The 17,895-nt window shown below is 52.7% G+C and overlaps 1 long non-coding RNA gene across 4 annotated transcripts in view; it reads left to right on the plus strand.

The window, feature by feature from the left end:
• The first annotated feature begins 9,865 nt into the window (after positions 1-9,865).
• LOC137204341 (uncharacterized) overlaps positions 9,866-17,895 on the plus strand; it is a 31,677-nt gene continuing 23,647 nt past the window's right edge. For 2 of the 4 annotated variants that reach the window (XR_010933554.1, XR_010933553.1), the window contains exons 1-2: positions 13,241-13,981; positions 15,694-15,870. This is a non-coding gene — a long non-coding RNA (uncharacterized lncRNA). Of the gene's footprint in view, positions 10,354-13,240; positions 13,982-15,693; positions 16,257-17,895 lie in introns of those variants that run through there. The other 2 variants (XR_010933552.1, XR_010933555.1) reach the window with 2 other exon arrangements.

Raw genomic sequence — 17,895 nt, forward strand, 5'->3', positions numbered from 1 at the left:
TCTCTCGGCGCTAGTGTGTGCAGAGCAAGGATGCTTGTCAGGGTGTCTGGGAGGATTGGGGCAGGTTGGCTCCTGGGAACGTCCCCACACATGCTCTGGGCAGGGAAGCCCTGTTAGGAGAAGGGCCGGGCCTGGTCACCACACTCTGCACTGCAGGCCAGCCTGAGTAGCCCATAGGCGCCAGTTAATGGGCAGCCCACCCCTAGGCCAGTGGTTCCCCTGTGGAGGGAAATTTACTCTGAAAAATCTGGTCACTATTATACTTTTCTATATAAAAATGAGAATCACTATTGTTTTAATAATACAGATTATGCATGTAAATACCAACAGAGTCATCTATGCTGGTAATCATAGGAGAAGAGGAAGGTTCTTAACTAAAAGTGGGGTATGCCTCGTGCCCCGACACTCCCTCTACCCCACCAGAAGGGGTGTCTCAATGGGGAGGGAAAGGCCTGGCTGACAGGTGACATCGCTGCCCAGGGCAGCCTTCCTCGGGGCTTACTCACTTTGTCACAGAAGGAGATAGCCTCACGGGGTTCATGTCTCCATCAGGAGGGGCGTTCTCATGGGCTCCTCCCACAAGTCTTTACTGAACATGTATTGAATACGTGTTCTAGGCGGGGGTCTAGGTTCTGGATGGACAAGGTGGACACTCCCTGGTCCAATAGGGGAGACACACGTAGACCTGATAAAGGATGTGGTGAGCTCTGCCATAGGTCGGGCGCATGGAATGCTCTAGAGCTCAGAAGAGGGACATTCCGGGCGGTGTCCTGGAGGAGTTGCAGGTGTACGGACAGGTGAAGAATGCAAGGAAGCCAGCCAGGAGAACAGGGGGAGAGTGAGGAGGAGCGTGGAGCTGCGTGCGGAGGAGTGTGTGAGACACTGGGGGCTCAGCGTGGGTGGGGACGGGGGACAGGAGAGGCCGTGCGTGGGCTTGGGGACCCAGAGCAATTTTCCGATCCTTAAATGGTGGGATGTGTTTTGGGGCTGATCCCAGAGGTAACTGGGATGACAGATTAGGGGGAACAGACTGGAGGGGCCTCCGTGGACCAGGAGAGTGACCTGTGGCTCCCATGGGGCCAGCTAGGCGGGAGAGGACAGGGCTGCAGGAGCAGGATATCGGTGACTATGACCAGGGACTGCTCGCGTTGAGGATGTTGGGTTGACCTCGCACGCCGTGGCGAGCTCTGCTGGGGAGCTGGCGATGCAGAGGTCGGCCCCCCGGCCTGTCATCCTGATCTGAAGCTGCAGGTAGGGGTCTGGCACTGCCTTCCATGAGGGGCGTGCTGCACAGACAGGTGAGCACAGGTGGCCCGTTCTGGGCACTGAAGGAATGGAAGGGGGGCTCAGCTGGCAGAGGTGAAGGGGCGGGGACTGGTCCACGCTCGTGCACGCCGGCCTCTGCTTCTGCAGAGCCGCCCTGCTGGTTCCGGCTGCTCTGCATCTCCCCCGGGAGGCCCAGGGAACCCTCACCCCGTGTCCACTGCGGGTGGACCATGGGGCCCCCGCCCATGATGGGAAGCAGGCGGCTTTGTCCTTTTGTCCTGTCTGAATAGATATCATGAAGCAGCACTTCACACCAAAGGCCTGATGACACGCACGTCCTCTGGCCCTGGTGGCGGCAGGGCTGGACTGTGAGTACTGGCTGGGCTGGCGGGGCCAGGTCGGGGGCTGCAGGCTGGGGCCGTGAACCGAGCAACAGGGGACCAGGCCCCAGGAGCTAGGCAGCCGCTGGCGGTGCCAGGCGCACAGACACCTCCACGAACAGGTCGAGAGAGCTCAGCGGGCAGAGGGTGTGGGGAAACTTCTCTACAGGAACCAGCTGACTGGGCTGCCCACTCCCAGCGACCCCAGGGGCTCCCAGCTTGTCAGCCGACCAGGCACCAGTGTAGTATCCAGTTAAGGGCGTGGCTCCAGGGTCACACGGCCTGGATACAAATCCCTGTTCTGCCCTTTCTTGCTGCGAAACCCAGGCCTAGTTACCTAACTTATCAAAGCCTCAGTCTATCCATCTGCAAAATGGCCTTTTGCAGCAGTAGCACTGCCGTGAGGATTCTGTGGCCCTGGGGACCCTGGGAACAGGGCCTCCTCAGCCCCGGGGAGAGTCCGTCGCCCGGCACTGGCTTGAAACTCAGCCTTAGCTCCAGCTACGTCACCGCCCAGCGGGAACTTGCCCTCCCTCGTGGGCGGGTGTCCAGTGACCCGCACAGAGCAGGCGCTGATTAAAGCAGCCGCAGGAATGATGACCCGACAAAGCTGCGCATCTTTGATTACTGACCACGAAGCCCAGCTCTGGGATGGTCAGGGTCATCGACGCCTGCAGCCCAGCCGGGAGGGGTCTTGGTCCTGCACCATCCTGGGATGCAGGCCGGTTCGGGGGAGCATCTGCACACCAGACCCGCAGCATCCCTGTCTGGTGGCTTCTGTGCGCTGCCCCCTCATCCCCTGCCCAGAAGCCGGGGCGTCCGGGGGCACATCCCCCAAAGGGATGCTCCGTCCCCCCAGGCTGTGTGCTGAGCTCGGGTCCCACCCAGGCCGCAGCCGGCGCCCGTCACGCCCGTGGCACCGCAGGGTTTAGGCTCAGACCCCGCTGTCTGAGGCTGACTGGGAAGCCGCCTTTGAAAACGCTGTAATTAAACCCAGGTCGCCGAGGGGCACTGGGAGTTCAGGGGCCGGGGCACTGGGAGGTCGGGTTTGTTGTGGCTGAGTGTCCGGCTGAGCCGGGGTTGAGGCGGCCCCTCCCCCAGGCTAATGGCACGTTCCTGCAGGAAGTTGCACAACGTCCAACCAGGGTCCAAGTACACACGGAGTTCAAAGACAGAAAACAGTAGGTTGAGTGTCAGTCTCTGAGGGATGAATTTAGGCCATTGTTTAAACTCCAATGTTTGGTCAGAAAGCCCACACTTGTCCAAACACTTGAGAGGAAGGCAGGGACCCACAGTGAGTCAGCGAGGGCGGCTCAGGCCGGGAGAGGCCCGCGTCCTCACACCGTCCTTGGAAGATGTCCTGCCCTGCAGGCAGAGGACCAAACGCCGCTGGGATTTGGGTCAAAGGTCTGGGAGGTCTTCCGGGCACACGCGTTCCTTTCCTGCTCAGTTCCCCGTGCAGCTGGGGCCCCTCCCGGGAAAGTGTCCTCCAGCCACCAGCATCCCCTGCAGGACAGTTTACCCCCTGGGGTTACTCACTCAGGTGACCCCGAAGGGGGCTGTTAGGACAGGTGACACGGGCAGCCAAGGTGACAGGCGGTGGACACTGTTTTCCAGGCCAGTGGATGTGGAAGCCGACTGTGTTAGGATGTGGTCACTGATTGGGCCGGGGCGGGGTGTGGGTCCAGGAGTCGTCCGCCTCCAGCAGCTGGACGCTCGATGCAGCAAAGCTAGCCTGGGGGAGCCAGGGGAGGGGGGCGGGCTGGAGTCAGGGAAGATGATGAGCACAGTTTTGACCATGTTGGACTTGCAGCCACTTGGGGCATGTGACGGGAGTGGTGGGTGGGGACTGTGTGTGTGGTTTGAAGCTCAATGAAGAGATCGGGGCTGGAGTCACTGATTTAAGATTCATCAGCATTTAGATGATGGTTGTGGAAAGAGGAGGGCAGTGGGGCAGTGACAGGGGATGGGTGTAGAGAGAGGGCAGCTGGGGGCGGCTCTGAGAGGCACTGCAGGCCAGGGCCCAGCTGGGGGGCTGAGAACAGACAGCCAGGGAGACCACCGGTGCCACAGAGCAGGCCCGCGCTCAGGACAGGCTGCTGAAGCTGGGACACAGCGGGCTCCTCCGGCTGGAATGACTCGCTTGGCGTGTCTAAGTGTCCATTAGGGTCTGGGTGAGCATTTTTTTTTTTTTTTTTGCGGTACGCGGGCCTCTAACTGTTGTGGCCTCTCCCGTTGCGGAGCACAGGCTCTGGACGCGCAGGCTCAGCGGCCATGGTTCACGGGCCCAGCCGCTCTGCAGCATGTGGGATCTTCCCGGACCGGGGCACGAACCCGTGTCACCTGCATCGGCAGGCGGACTCTCAACCACTGCGCCACCAGGGAAGCCCTGGGTGAGCTATTTTAGTACGTCTGATGGAGAAGAAGTGGGAACACAGACTGACCACTGATTAGATGTAGTTTGTTGGGTGATGGATTCCAGGGCGAGGAGGGCTGATAACCAGTGTCCTGGCGCGGGGAGGACCTAGGATAGTGGGGTGTGATGAAATGGCGTCAGCCTTGGAGCCGGAGCTCAGATCCCTGTACCGCTCAGTACTGACCAGCACACGGTGCTGCACTGGTCATGAGGCTTCAGCTGCCAGACACAGAGGTCAGCTCTGGCCACCAGCTCAAGGTGGGAGCTTTGTCCATCCTCCCCCTGCCCCAGCCTCTGCATTGGCTTTGTTCACTGCTCGTGGGGGACAGGGCCACCCCGGGCAGGGGTGCCAGAGGGGAGAACTTTCTCCCTATGGGTCCTACTGGGTCTCACCTGCCCTTCTCCAGTGGGGGGAGTGGAGGTGCAGAGCCACGTGGATGACAGGTCAACATGGAGACGGAGGGGCTTTAGGAAAGGGTGACGCTGGACAAAAGGTCACAGGTGAGCACACATGCGTGCACATTTTCCAGCGAGGTACGTTGTGTCATGTCCCGACCTCAGTAAAGGGCACCTGTGTGGGAAGCGAGTGCTGAGTGAGATCACACACGTGAAGTTCTGGGTCCGAGGCCTGGACCCTCACCAAGCGGGGGCTGGCAGCGTCACAGCGGGATGAAGGGAGCTGGGGAGTTCGCGGCGCTGGGTGTTAAGGGGCACCGGCGTTTGTGCAGTGCACACCCTGTGGCACCGTCCAGGATGGCTCGCCGTGGGAGCTCTGGCTCTAGATGAAGACGTGGCAGGGGTAGCGGCCTCCGAGCTGACTCGGGGTCTGGGGTGGGCGGACCCAGAGGCCTGGTGGTCCAAGCCTTCCAGTCAGGATGGAAGAGCGAGGCCCAGAGGAAGGAAGGCCTGAGTGAGGGAGGACCCAGGGCAAGTAGAGCCGTGGGGTCCGAGGGCCCACGTGCCTGCCCGGCTGGTGTTCTGACCGTCCATCAGCTCCGGGGAAGCACTGTGTCCCGAGTCCCCGGCCGGGCCCATGCACAGGGGTGCTGGGTAATTATTTACCAAACGAATGAGCTTTATGGCCTAACGTATGAAACACATTTTGAACGTTTCCTGTTTCATTTCTTCCTTGAAAGAGGCCCACAAGGAAGAGACAGGGAAGGAGAGAAAGGGCCCATTTCTGCATCGAATATCCCTCTCCCAGCCTCCCCTGCATCCTGCCTGACAGCCCCAGGGCCGCCACCAATGCAGGCGCTTCTGAATGTCTCATCGCCACCCTATTTCAATGTTGATTTATAGTCAGTCACCACTTAATAAATATGTTCTGGAAGGTTTTTTTTTTTTAATTATCTAAACACTGAAATTATAAAAGGATGGAGAGAATTTTCCTCTCTCAGCCGCCCTAACAAGGAGCCAAACGCCTTGTGTCAGCCTTAAATAATATCTGGGCTTTTGATATCATTAGCTCAGTAATGACCTGTCTTGTCACAACTGGAAAGGTATTGTCCTGTAGAAACCTCATTCCTGAGCCAGGATTTCCTTTCTTCTTCTGAGTTCAGGGTGAATTGTAGCCAGATAAACAGCTGTGAAGTCTGGATGTCCCATTTATGTTTTAGATGAGGGTCTCTCTGTGAGGCTGGAATAGTGACACTGGCCCAACTGCTTTGGGTGTCTTACTAATTAATTTGCAAATGGGAAGAGAATCGGCACACAGGACTCCAGTTTGCTCTGCCAGAGTCACCCAGGGTTTCCTCTCTGCATTTCCTATCGAGACAGACAGATTTAAACGCTTGAGCGGCTCTCAGCATCGGCTGAGTAACCGGCAACGTAACCCTGAGCCTCGCGCGGGGGGAGGAGATGCCCACCCGCACCTCTGCCACACAGGGCTCTGAGCGGGCTCGACTCACATTCTGTACACAGAGCCCCACCATTCCCCGTGGAGGAAAGCAGGTGACAGAGAATGTGGGCCTAGGGCCTTCATCCTGTGCCAGGGGACTCCTACCTAGAGAACAGCTGAACCCACGGTAAAGTACAACTTACCAAATAGAGCCAACGTGATGCAGGTGAGCATCTCATTTGGACTGTGGAAGCAGAGCTCAGAGATGTTGCCCGGCACGTGAGGATGGTGGCGGGAAGGGTGGCCCTGGGCCCAGCAGACCGAACGCCCAAAGGCCTGAGTTCCTATTTCCTCTGCCATTTAATAGTCTGGTGTGTATGACCACAGGTGATTAAGGCAGCCTCTCTGTGTGTCTTCCTATCTGTAAAAATGAGGATGGTAGTAATGCCCTGCTTGTGAAAATTCAAATATGATGATGGGTTTGAAAACACTTTCCAGAAACTGCTCAGTGTACAGTATATGCAAATTATAGGTAAATTACTATGATAAAAGATCATTGTATTGTGTTATTGCTGGATAAAAGTTTAAGATTGGGGGCTTCCCTGGTGGCGCAGTGGTTGAGAGTCCGCCTGCCGATGCGGGGGGCGTGGGTTCGTGCCCCGGTCCGGGAAGATCCCACATGCCGCGGAGCGGCTGGGCCCGTGAGCCATGGCCGCTGAGCCTGCGCGTCCGGAGCCTGTGCTCCGCAACGGGAGAGGCCGCGATAGTGAGAGGCCCGCGTAACGCAAAAAAGAAAAGTTTAAGATTGGTAAAACCAAAGACTATGACAAGGTGCACTTACATTGCAAGAATAACCAAAAAAAAGAACAAACAGGGAAAATTTGCCCTTCCAGATATCAAAATGTAGTATGAAGGTATTTGAATCAGTGCGGTGCAGGAGTGAAAAAAACACTATAATGATACAGAATGGAGAGTCTAGACTTATTTCAAATTAGTAAGGGAAATAGTAGATGACTTAATAAATGGTACTGGGACAATCACTCATCTATTTTTGGAAAAAGTTTCATTCTAATTCATAATACTCACAAAAATAATTTTCAGTTAGAAAACTGAACATTATAAAAGTTCTAAAACTAATGCATGCAAATAAATGAGAGAGTACTTCAGTTTCCAGGGATAGGAAAGGCCTTCTTAAGCAAGACCCAGAGAGACAAAGAGATGAAAGGCTGACAAATTTGACCACAAAAAATTTGTGTTGTTTAATTTTTTTCAGTAGACTTTTGATGAAGTGTCACATACATGGAGAGACGCTTGCAAGTCTGGGACTTACTTCAATCAGCCGGTACCACGTGACCTCGAGGCCGTGCCGTGAGAAGTCTGAGGCTTCTGCTGCCCCAGGCTCGGAAGGCTCCCTCTCGGAACCAAACTTGAGAAACTCCAGGTCACGTGCAGAAGTGAAGAATGAGCAGCTGACAGCCACGTGTGCGCATGTGTGCGTGCGTGCGCGTGCCACTGTGGACTTCCCAGCTCAGGCCTGCAGCTGGAAAGTAAGACAAATATTTGATTGTTTTAAGCCATTATGTTTCGGGGTGCTTTGTCATTCATCCGCAGACCACAGAAGCACTCCTTCCCCAGCGCTGTGCAGAGCCGCGGCCCATGGATCTCTCAGGACTCTATTCTATCCCACTGGTGCAAGAAGCTGTGTTCCTACCAACACCACAGGCTTTCGGGAGAGCCGACCCTTCTCTGTTTACGGAACAGCGGCATAGCGAGAGCATCACTCCTCCTCCTTTAGGGTTGGCGCTCGTGGAGCCCGGATAACTTTCTCTTCTCCCGTGGAGGAGGAGAGTGCTCGCCACAGAAGGACAGACTAGCAAACGCCACCTCGTTTGTGAGTAGAGAAACCCAGCCGCTCGCCGGGAAGGTGAGGGCGTGCTGGCCTTCAGACACAGATGGATCTAAGTCTGGTAAGATTGCAGACTTCGCAAAAAAACAAAAGCAAAACCAAACGAATCCAGGACACCCAGTTAAATTTGAATTTCAGATGAAGAATAAAGAACTTTTTAGGGAAAGTATGTCCCATATCTGTTCTTCCCCTGAGATTCAACTTTATTGGGGCAAATCTGTATTTCCCCAGCCACTTCAACCCAGGGGCTCAGACAGGGGTGCCCCGCCTCTCTCTCCTTATCTCGAGGGCTGTGCCCTGTTTATGGTCTCATTCTGTAAACATCTGCTTCTCACCATCCCAGAGGAAGAGAGGCCTTTATCTTCCTCCGGCTGCAGGAAGACCTCAGGGGGCGAGGTAGGTGCCCACCCCTGAACCCACGGTGGGGGCAGGAGCGCTGACCCCAGTAGGCAGCTGTGGGGAGTGGGCTCGGCCTCGTTCAGGCTCCACCCAGTCGGTTCCCCTCGGGAGAGAGGGGGTCGGTTGCCAGAAAACAGTGTAGGGAACACGGTGTCAGCTGGACCCCCGATCTCCTATGGGGTCACGGCCTGCCTAAACACCGGGCAAGGTTCAATCCACTGGAGTCGTGACAACAAGCGCTGCTCTTGTTTCTGAAGGACTTTCTCTCGTTTCAGTTCTTTCCCCTGGTGGCCTAAAAGGGTCCTTCTGGGTCAGCAACGACGCGCTTCTCTTCCATTTTGTAAATCTGCACAGACCTGAGGTGTGGTCGGTCCTGGGGGGACGGAGGCTGGGAGGCTGAGCCCCACGAAGACGGAAAGTCGATGCCCGTGATCACAGAGGATGCAGAAAAGGAATCTGAACTTCTGCTCCAGAAGCTGTTATTACGTTTAAGCTTGGCAGAAGAGCAGCCACCCCGGAAATTCATACAGTCAGCGACGAGAATAACAATGATTACTACAATGAAGGCATGTTCTGGAGTCAGAGCCGTACCACCTGGCACCGGCGCGGTCCCGAGCTGCCTGCACCTGGCAGCGCCCTCCTCAGGACACGGCAGAGCTTCGAGGACGCGCGTGTCACTGCGAGCTGCCCTGTGGGCAAATCTAGGGGTAACGCAGGGGTGGCCTCGTCCCGAGGCTCCAGCACAGCGGGGTGCTGGTGGGCAGGTCGTGACAGGAGCCACGGTAGGCGAGGAGGGGCTCAGCTCTGTCTCTCCCAGTCGCCTCTCGTTGGGACCTGCTGGGAGGCAGAAACCCCAGAACGTTCCAGACCAGGGCCCTTAGCCCCCCTGTGCGAGGGGAGTGGGCTGAGAAGTGAGATAAACTCCCCGCTCGCTGCAGGGGGAGTTGGTGGGGGCGGGACAACATGCAAACGCCCTGTCCCTGCTGGGGGGTTTCCTGAGCGCTGAGGGACACGCGCCACCTTCCTGCCCCTCCTGGGACAGCCACCGCCCTCAGGGTCCCTGTGGCAGCGCTGTGGGACCAGGCTGCTGTCCATTTCAGAACAAAAGTGAAAGTAAAATAGAAACGATTTTAACTCCTCTGCCCGCTGATGAAGATCCCATCCAGCAAGGCTCTTCTCAGAGCAAAGCCGTGGGGCTGAGGGGCGCAGCGGCCGGAGTCCCGGGGGCCAGGCCGCCCAGCGGGGGACAAGCGTGTGCACCCAGCTTCTGCCGTCTTCCTGCTGAGCCGCCCAGGCAGGTGACTCATGGCTCTGAACCTTCATTTCTTCATCCATCGCCCGTGCAAATAACACCTTCATCAGCGGTTGAAGAGTAGACGGAGAGACTCGCTTTCCCCTGTCCTCGGCGTGCTCGTCGCGAATGAGAGGGTAGAGATGAGGGGCCCCTGTGAGCCTGGCCGGCGGCCCGGGGGGCTCTGAGCCCCCAGCAGGCCGTGTAAACGGTTCATTTCCACGCACAGAGCTTATGATCCTGCGGTAAGATGGGAATCATCTATCATGCAGTTGTTAATAAATAATACATATACGTATAATTCAGGGCTAAATTATTAGTGTCAAGTATAAATACTGTAGGAGTTTAGGGAAATAGATAAAATTTTTTAGCTGTATCATTTAGGATTAGGTTCAGACGCACGTAGCAGAAAACATGTATAAGAGAGACTTGAACCAGATAATGATTTATTTTTCTTCTCCATAAAATGAATCTGGAGGTAGGCTGCTTAGAGTTGGTTTCTCACACCTCCCTTCTCCCATTATCAGGGATATAGGCCTTTTCTTTCTGCTCCAAATTTCCTCATGGTTGCAAAATATCTATTGTGGCTGTGGCCATCACGTCTACATTCCACCTAGCTGAATCAGCCACCTTTAGATAGCTTTCCTGGAAGCCCCATCCAACAGCTTTTTACATGGCCATCCTTATAGCAAGAGCTGGGAAGTATGTTCACAGAAGACATGTTTCTGTTTCCAATTTGTAGCAGTTTTGTGACCCAAAGGAGAAGAATTGCTCTTGGATTCATGGTCGTGGGTGCCTGGAGCCAGCTCCTGACCCTGTGAGATACAAAGCGTCTCTACTCCGTGTTCTCCCTGCCGGGTCCCCTTTCTCTCCACCTGTGCCCTTTCCCCCCATCCCTCTGGGTTCACCTTGGGCTGCTCCTGTAGAGAATCTGCAGGCCAGGGTGTGTCATAGGCTTCCACACGGTGGCCTGCTACCTGGACGTCCTGGCTGTTGGCCCAGCGAGCCGTCTCCTTCGCCCGGTGCCCCCAGAGCCGCCGCAGAGCCTGCATGAGTCAGGGGTCTTCAGGCCCTGCGGGACTGCGTCCTGTGCCAACAGCGGGCGTCACCTGCTCTAAGCCGCTCTGTGAAGGCAGAGAGGAGAGGAGGGCTCAGGGGCTCCTGGGCCAGGCAGCTGTGAGTGAATCATTATTTTACCAAAAGCCTTTTTGGTTGTGCTTGTTTCGTTCTCAACACTCTTAAGTTAGTCGGGCCGCCCCTTCACGGATCACTAACTCACTCGGGTAATGACCATCTCTTGCGTAACAGAGGACGTTTTTGACTGTGTGGTACCTTCTCAGATGATTTTAATTGGATGGAGATGACAAGGTTCTATGTTTATAAGAAGGTTCAGCAGGGCACTCACAGGTCCACATGGTGACAGGACATTGACACCTGAAGAAGAAGAAATCCTGGGTGAGCACATGACAGCCAGGCGGGGACTATGGCATTGATAGACTTTCTCTTCTTTTCTTTCAAATGTAACTATTGTATTGATGAGAATGCTCTATGTACGAAAAGCAAAAATTCATTCCAAATCTCGTCACCAAGAAATCGTTACTGTTCCTGTTTCTTCAACATCATTTCAGAGATTTCCAGTGCATGTATTCTCAGAGGAAAGTAGATAGACATTTCTACAAAGTTTTACAAAAATGAGCTCAATGATTTAAAAATATATATCATTTATTAGATTTCATATAACTTGTATCTAACAAAATAAGGTGAAAAGGAAGGAAATGTGTAAGCTTCATAAGTGACATTAGTTCCTAAAAAACTCTAAGGCTCAAAAGAGTGAAGCTAAAAAGTTGGGATTAGGGTCAACTTTCTGTTTTTAAATTTTTTAAAAATTTAATATGATAACTTAAAAAGCCCATTGATTTCCTCCTTGCACGTGCATCCCCCACCCGTTTTCCTTCCCCATGACTGCTGCAGGTTCTCCCACTTTTACAGACTTGCATTTGCACTGCCAGCGTTTGCTCTGTGTCCATGGTTGCACAGTATTCAAATACAGAGCCAGTGTCCTTTTCTTCCAGGCTTTTTCATACTTAAGTTTTTTAAAAGTCTTGATTCAACTGGTGTTGGTTAAATTTGGGGGGTTAAGTATTTTTTTTTTTTTTGAGAAGGGCTGGTGGGTGACACTATCGACTGAACTCTTCCCTGGTGGAGAAAGAGAACTTCTCGGGGTGTTCTGACCCCTGAGTGCCTTTCCCAGGGCCTCTGACACCACAGTGTCTTCTGACCCGAGTGCCCCTGCAGTGGAGTCTGAGGCTGGCCTACATGTTTCCATCTTAGATGACGCAGACATCTACCTTTGTGCCTGGACACTCAGACAATGCGATGTATCCTTGAAAGTCGGTAAATTCAGATAAGTCTCAGGGATCGATGGTTGTGAACCAATTTTTCCTGGAACAGGAAAGAGTGCCCTTTAAATCTGCAGACTCGTCTTTCCTTTGTGTCAGGAAAATCTTCCCAGTAATCTGTTTTTCCTGTGCTCGTTTTCATTTCTGATAGACCAGTTGTGCTCGTGTCTGGCTCACCTCTGCGTCTAGCTGGGTCAAGCCACATGGAATTGCCATTTTGGGCCATTAAACCTACAAACATGGCGTTTTCTCCTGGTTCGACTAATCATCCCTTTCTGACTGTTGCTCTTGTCTTTGTTCTCATTGTGTGAATATCTCTGTGAAAGGCGATTAGCTTGTCCTCAGTGGAACTAATTAGGTGTGAGCTGTGTTGCCCGCTTCCCTGTGGTTTTGAATATAGGCCTTACCTCTCTAACAGTGAATTACTGGCCTCAATCCATTTCCGTATCGCGGCAACTTTTCATTTTATTCTGTTGTCTCATTTCATCTTTGAATTCATTTCTCAGTCATTTCTGATTCTCTTTATTTTTAGCTAAATTTCATATAATTTATTATTGAAACTTTTTTCCTATTTCCTGGAGTATGTTCTAAGAGTAGGCGTAACCTGTATGTTTGCATGCTATTTCCCCCTCTCTCCTTCTTTTTCTTTTTCCTTTATAGCTGTGATGTGTTGAGTGGTCCCTGTGCCTCCCTCCCTCCTCTCCCCCAGCTCACCCCTTCTCTCTCTCCCTCTCTCTCTGGGGTTCACAGACCCAGCCGCTCCGCGGCATGTGGGATCTTCCCGGACCGGGGCACGAACCCACGTCCCCTGCATCGGCAGGCGGACTCTCAACCACTGCGCCACCAGGGAAGCCCTCTCTCTCTCTCCCTCTCCCTCTCTCTCTCCCTCTCTCTCTCTCCCTCTCCCTCTCTCTCTCTCTCTCTCTCCCTCTCTCTCTCTCTCTCTCTCCCTCTCTCTCTCTCTCTCCCTCTCTCTCTCTCTCTCTCTCTCTCTCTCTCTCTCTCTCGCTCACGTAGTGGGGGCAGGTGTCTCTGAATCGCCCATGTGCCTAAACATAAAGTGAAGCTTCCCTCTGAGCGTTGGGTTCTGTACCCTCCCTGCTCTGCGGCTGCTGGAAGGTGTACCTGGGGGCAAAGGTGGTTATTGGAGCTGAAATCTGATCCTGGTTTTGGGTATTTTGTTAAGAGCCTAGAGTCACGGCCTATCCTAGTTCGAGCAAGTTCTCAGCAGGGCCTCTTCTCCTGGGTGTACCCTCAGCCTCTGCTAGGACCGGGCCTCCCTTCCGGGGGTTTGCATGTGTGCCGGCCTCCCCTGCTGGGCCCGCTGCCCCTGCCCACCTTCCTGCTGCGATTCCCGCCCGAGACGAGTGGGGCAGTCGCCCTGGACAACTGCCTCTCTCTGCCCTTCCTCGGGCTCCTCGGCTCAGGGCCCGGGGACGGGCAGAACTTTGACCCCAGAGGCCCTTTCTACATATTTTTCCTAAATTGCCCTTGGTTGTTTCTTTTCAAATGTAGGTTTGTTGGTGGAAAGTCTCAGAATCGTGTCCGCTCACCTCCTTCCCTAAGACTTTGTTTCTAAGGCATAGGAGGAGCGTTGCTGGTTACTGTACTTCTCTGGCCGGATGTCACTTTTAAGAAGATCATGGAGTGAAAGTACCGTCTTTCCTCCTTTGGATGTTATTTCTGCGCCTTTGAACTGGTTTCTACACGTGGACTACTGGTTAGGTTTTGCAGGCGGATGGTTCTGGGGTCTGGCTTTGTTTGGAGGAGGCCCCTTTATGTATGTTAAATAATTTAAAATTTAAAAGCAATTTCTGTGACGATCCGTTCCTAGGCTTCCTCTTAGGGAAGGTCCCGACAGCATTCAGTGCGCTCGACCACTGCCTTCCCCAGACCCTCCCCCGTGGCGTCCGCCCCCCTGGACCCTCAGTCGCCTTGGCTGTCCCCTCTCGGCCCCTGACCTCAGCCCTTCTTTCCTCTCCTCCCCTCTAGATGCTGATGGACGCCCTGCAGGACGGCTCATGGCGTTTCTAGGGGATTCCTGGTCCACCCACAGCCAGGCCCCAGCACTCCTTCCAGCTGCCCAGGTGAGAGCCTACCTGGTCCCCCCCCCCCCCACATCCTGTCTTTGGGAAAGTGGCTCCCCTTCAACAGTCAGGTCCGGACCTCACACTCCTTCCACCTTTCCCACCACCGTCGTTTCCTGCCAGCATGGCTGGAAGGGGCTTCTGTATCAGTCTTTCCACTGAGTGACTTGCCCCCCAGAATTGATTCCCCACAAAGCAGCCGGGGAACTTGCAGTGAATTAGAATGAAAGCCAATGGCCTCACAGCTGTCCAGCGCCTCCGGGGCTCCGCTCTCTAACCTGGACTTCCTCTGCTGCCCCTCCCCGCTCCCCCCTGCTGCCCCTCCCCGCTCCCCCCCGCCGCCCCTCCCCGCTCCCCCCTGCACACTGACTTGCTGCACATGGGGGCTCCCACCTGGGGCCTGGCGATGCCCCTCCCTCCACCTGGAAGCCCCCCCCATAGCCCCGTGCTAATCCCCCCACCTTCAAGTCCTTGCTCAGCTGTCACTCTGCAGTGAGGCCTACCCTGGCCGCCTTATTGAAAATTGCAACCGTCCACAGCTCCCCTTGCCCTCGCCCGGCCTGACGGACTGTACCACCATCCACATCCTGTCCGTGTGCCCGTTTCACGGTCTTTGTCTGTCTCTCTTGCTAGAGCGTAAAATCCTTGAGACGAGGGGTTATTCTATCTGGCTCATGGCAGTGCCTGGCTCATAGGAGGCAATAAACACGCACTGAATGAACGCATTAATACAAATTCAGTTAGCGAGTTCTAATGGAAATAAGCCGTGGAAAGCGAAGAAAGACGTGGATTCCAAACCCAAGTCTGCTGTTTATGTGGTAGCTGTGTGATCCGGGCCTTTCACACTTGAAAGGGGAGAATACGGCCTCGGGTGATCGTGGCGATGGGCCTGCCATCACGCTGGGCCCACGCTCATAGGAGAAATGAGAACACGCCGTCTGGCTCTATCGACTGCATACAGCAAGGAGCTATTTGGGCTGGGAAAATAACTAGAAGTAGGGATAAATAGGGGGTTACAGTAGAAAGAAGGAGAAAGCACATTCAGTAACCCCATGCCTGGGGAGGGGAAATACGCCCTCCCCACAGTTAATCAGCTCCGCCTCGCAGCAGGAGAGGAGCAAAGAGGTTCAGAGCCATTAGACCTGTTCCACAGGGCAGCGTGGAGCTGAGCCTGACCGCCCCCCCCCACCCCGCCCTGAACGCCCCTTCTGTCCCCGATTCCCCAGCAACCTTCACCTGCCAAGAGGAAAACCGAAATATTCAGCTAATGTTTTCATGCTGTCACTCTTCACCTCTCCCGTCGTTCCGAGCTTCTATTAATAGACTGCATTTGGGGACCCAGAGGGGCACACCCCTTGCAATAGGCTCCAATTTAAAAAGTCTCATTTTGAAAATGGTTGATGAAATTGATTAGATTTCGTATTCCATCTTTCACTGAGAAATTCACATTATCTAGACATGGTGCCTATTATTCAATTTGTACATGGAAACCCAAACTTCCTGCTTAATTTTGGTTGTGTCATGCTGGGTTTTTTCTAGTGTATAATAACGCCATCAAAGTGAAAACTATGGAAGTTCAGAACAACACCCCAAGCCCCTGAAACCTGACGTGACACTTAAATTTCCAACCAACCTTCTAGAATTCCACTTTTCTTCCTTGGTTTTACGCAAATTCCAGATGCTGAGGACTTATTTATGTGTTTCTTTAATAGCTTTTCCTTGAAATGCAGAGGAAGAGGCCCTTGCGTCTTCCTCCGGTGTCACTGAATCCCAGCTGGCGGGTGCCTGATATGTGATGCTGAACGGTGACAGTGGCCTTGGCCCGTGGGGAAAGCCCGGGCTTGAGAGGCACTGAGGCGCAAGGGACCCAGGGTGATTGTGTCCCCCAGGTAAGGAAGCAGACGAATGTGTCCTGTGTGTCATCTATGAGCACAGATGCCATACTCCCTGCAAAGCTAAATCATTATTCGTGAAGCGCTTGCGTCAGGAAGACGCTCAGGGCACATGTGTATTATTCCAGCTGGACGGAACGCACAGAGACAGGACTGAAACTGGAGGGAGATAATTGCGTGCTGTCTTTCTCTGATGAGCTTTCATGAGTAGACAGGTGAGGACGATACAAAGCCCTGAATCATCACATGACGACACCGGGCCGACAGGCAGAGCTGGTTTGCTGCAGGCCCAGAGAGTCCCTCTGGGCTGAGATGTAGTCCTCAGCGTTTCTGGTTGTCATCTTCCTTGTCTTTTTTTTTTTTCTTTTTAATTATTTGTTTATTTATTTATTTAACATCTTTATTGGAGTATAATTGCTTTACAATGGTGTGTTAGCTTCTGCTGTATAACAAAGTGAATCAGCTACATGTATACATATATCCCCATAACATCTTATGCATGCATAACATGCATCTCCCTCCCACCCTCCCTAGCCCACCCCTCTAGGTGGTCACAAAGCACCGAGCTGATCTCCCTGTGCTATGCGGCTGCTTCCCACCAGCTATCTATTTTACGTTTGGTAGTGTATATATGTCCATGCCACGCTCTCACTTCGTCCCAGCCTACCCTTCCCCCTCCCCGTGTCCTCAAGTCCCTTCTCTATGTCTGCATCTTTATTCCTGTCCTGCCCCTAGGTTCTTCAGAACCACTTTTTTTTTTTTTTTTTAGATTCCATATATATGTGTTAGCATATGGTATTTGTTTTTCTCTTTCTGACCTACTTCACTCTGTATGACAGTCTCTAGGTCCATCCACCTCACTACAAATAACTCAATTTCGTTTCTTTTTATGGCTGAGTAATATTCCATTGTATATATGTGCCACATCTTCTTTATCCATTCATCCGATGATGGACACTTAGGTTGCTTCTGTGTCCTGGCTATTGTAAATAGAGCTGCAATGAACATTGTGGTACATGACTCTTTTTGAATTATGGTTTTCTCAGGGTATATGCCCAGTAGTGGGATTGCTGGGTCATATGGTAATTCTATTTTTAGTTTTTTGAGGAAACTCCATACTGTTCTCCAAAGTGGCTGTACCAATTTACATTCCCACCAACAGTGCAGGAGGGTTCCCTTTTCTCCACACCCTCTCCAGCATTTACTGTTTGTAGACTTTTTGATGATGGCCATTCTGACCGGTGTAAGGTGATACCTCACTGTAGTTTTGATTAGCATTTCTCTAATGATTGGTGATTTGAGCATCTTTTCATGTGTTTGTTGGCAAGCTGTATATCTTCTTTGGAGAAATGTCTATTTAGGTCTTCTGCCCATTTTTGGATTGGGTTGTTTGCTTTTTGATATTGAGCTGCATGAGATGATTGTATGTTTTAGAGATTAATCCTTTGTCAGTTGCTTCATTTGCAAATATTTTCTCCCATTCTGAGGGTTATCTTTTCATCTTGTTTATGGTTTCCTTTGCTGCGCAAGAGCTTTGAAGTTTCATTAGGTCCCATTTGTTTATTTTTGTTTTTATTTCCATTTCTCTAGGAGGTGGGTCAGAAAGGATCTTGCTGTGATTTATGTCATGGAGTGTTCTACCTATGTTTTCCTCTAAGAGTTTGATAGTGTCTGGCCTTACATTTAGGTCTTTAATCCATTTTGAGTTATTTTTGTGTATGGTGTTAGAGAGTGTTCTAATTTAATTCTTTTACATGTAGCTGTCCAGTTTTCCCAGCACCACTTATTAAAGAGGCTGTCTTTTCTCCATCGTATATTCTTGCCTCCTTTATCAAAAATAAGGTGACCATATGGGCGTGAGTTTATCACTGGGCTTTCTATCCTGTTCTATTGATCTATATTTCTGTTTTTGTGCCAGTACCATACTTTCTTGATTACTGTAGCTTTGGAGTATAGTCTGAATTCCTGGAGCCTGATTCCTCCAGCTCCATTTTTCTTTCTCAAGATTGTTTTGGCTATTCA

The sequence above is a fragment of the Pseudorca crassidens genome, chromosome 13, assembly GCF_039906515.1.
Source record: "Pseudorca crassidens isolate mPseCra1 chromosome 13, mPseCra1.hap1, whole genome shotgun sequence".
Lineage (NCBI taxonomy): Eukaryota > Metazoa > Chordata > Mammalia > Artiodactyla > Delphinidae > Pseudorca > Pseudorca crassidens.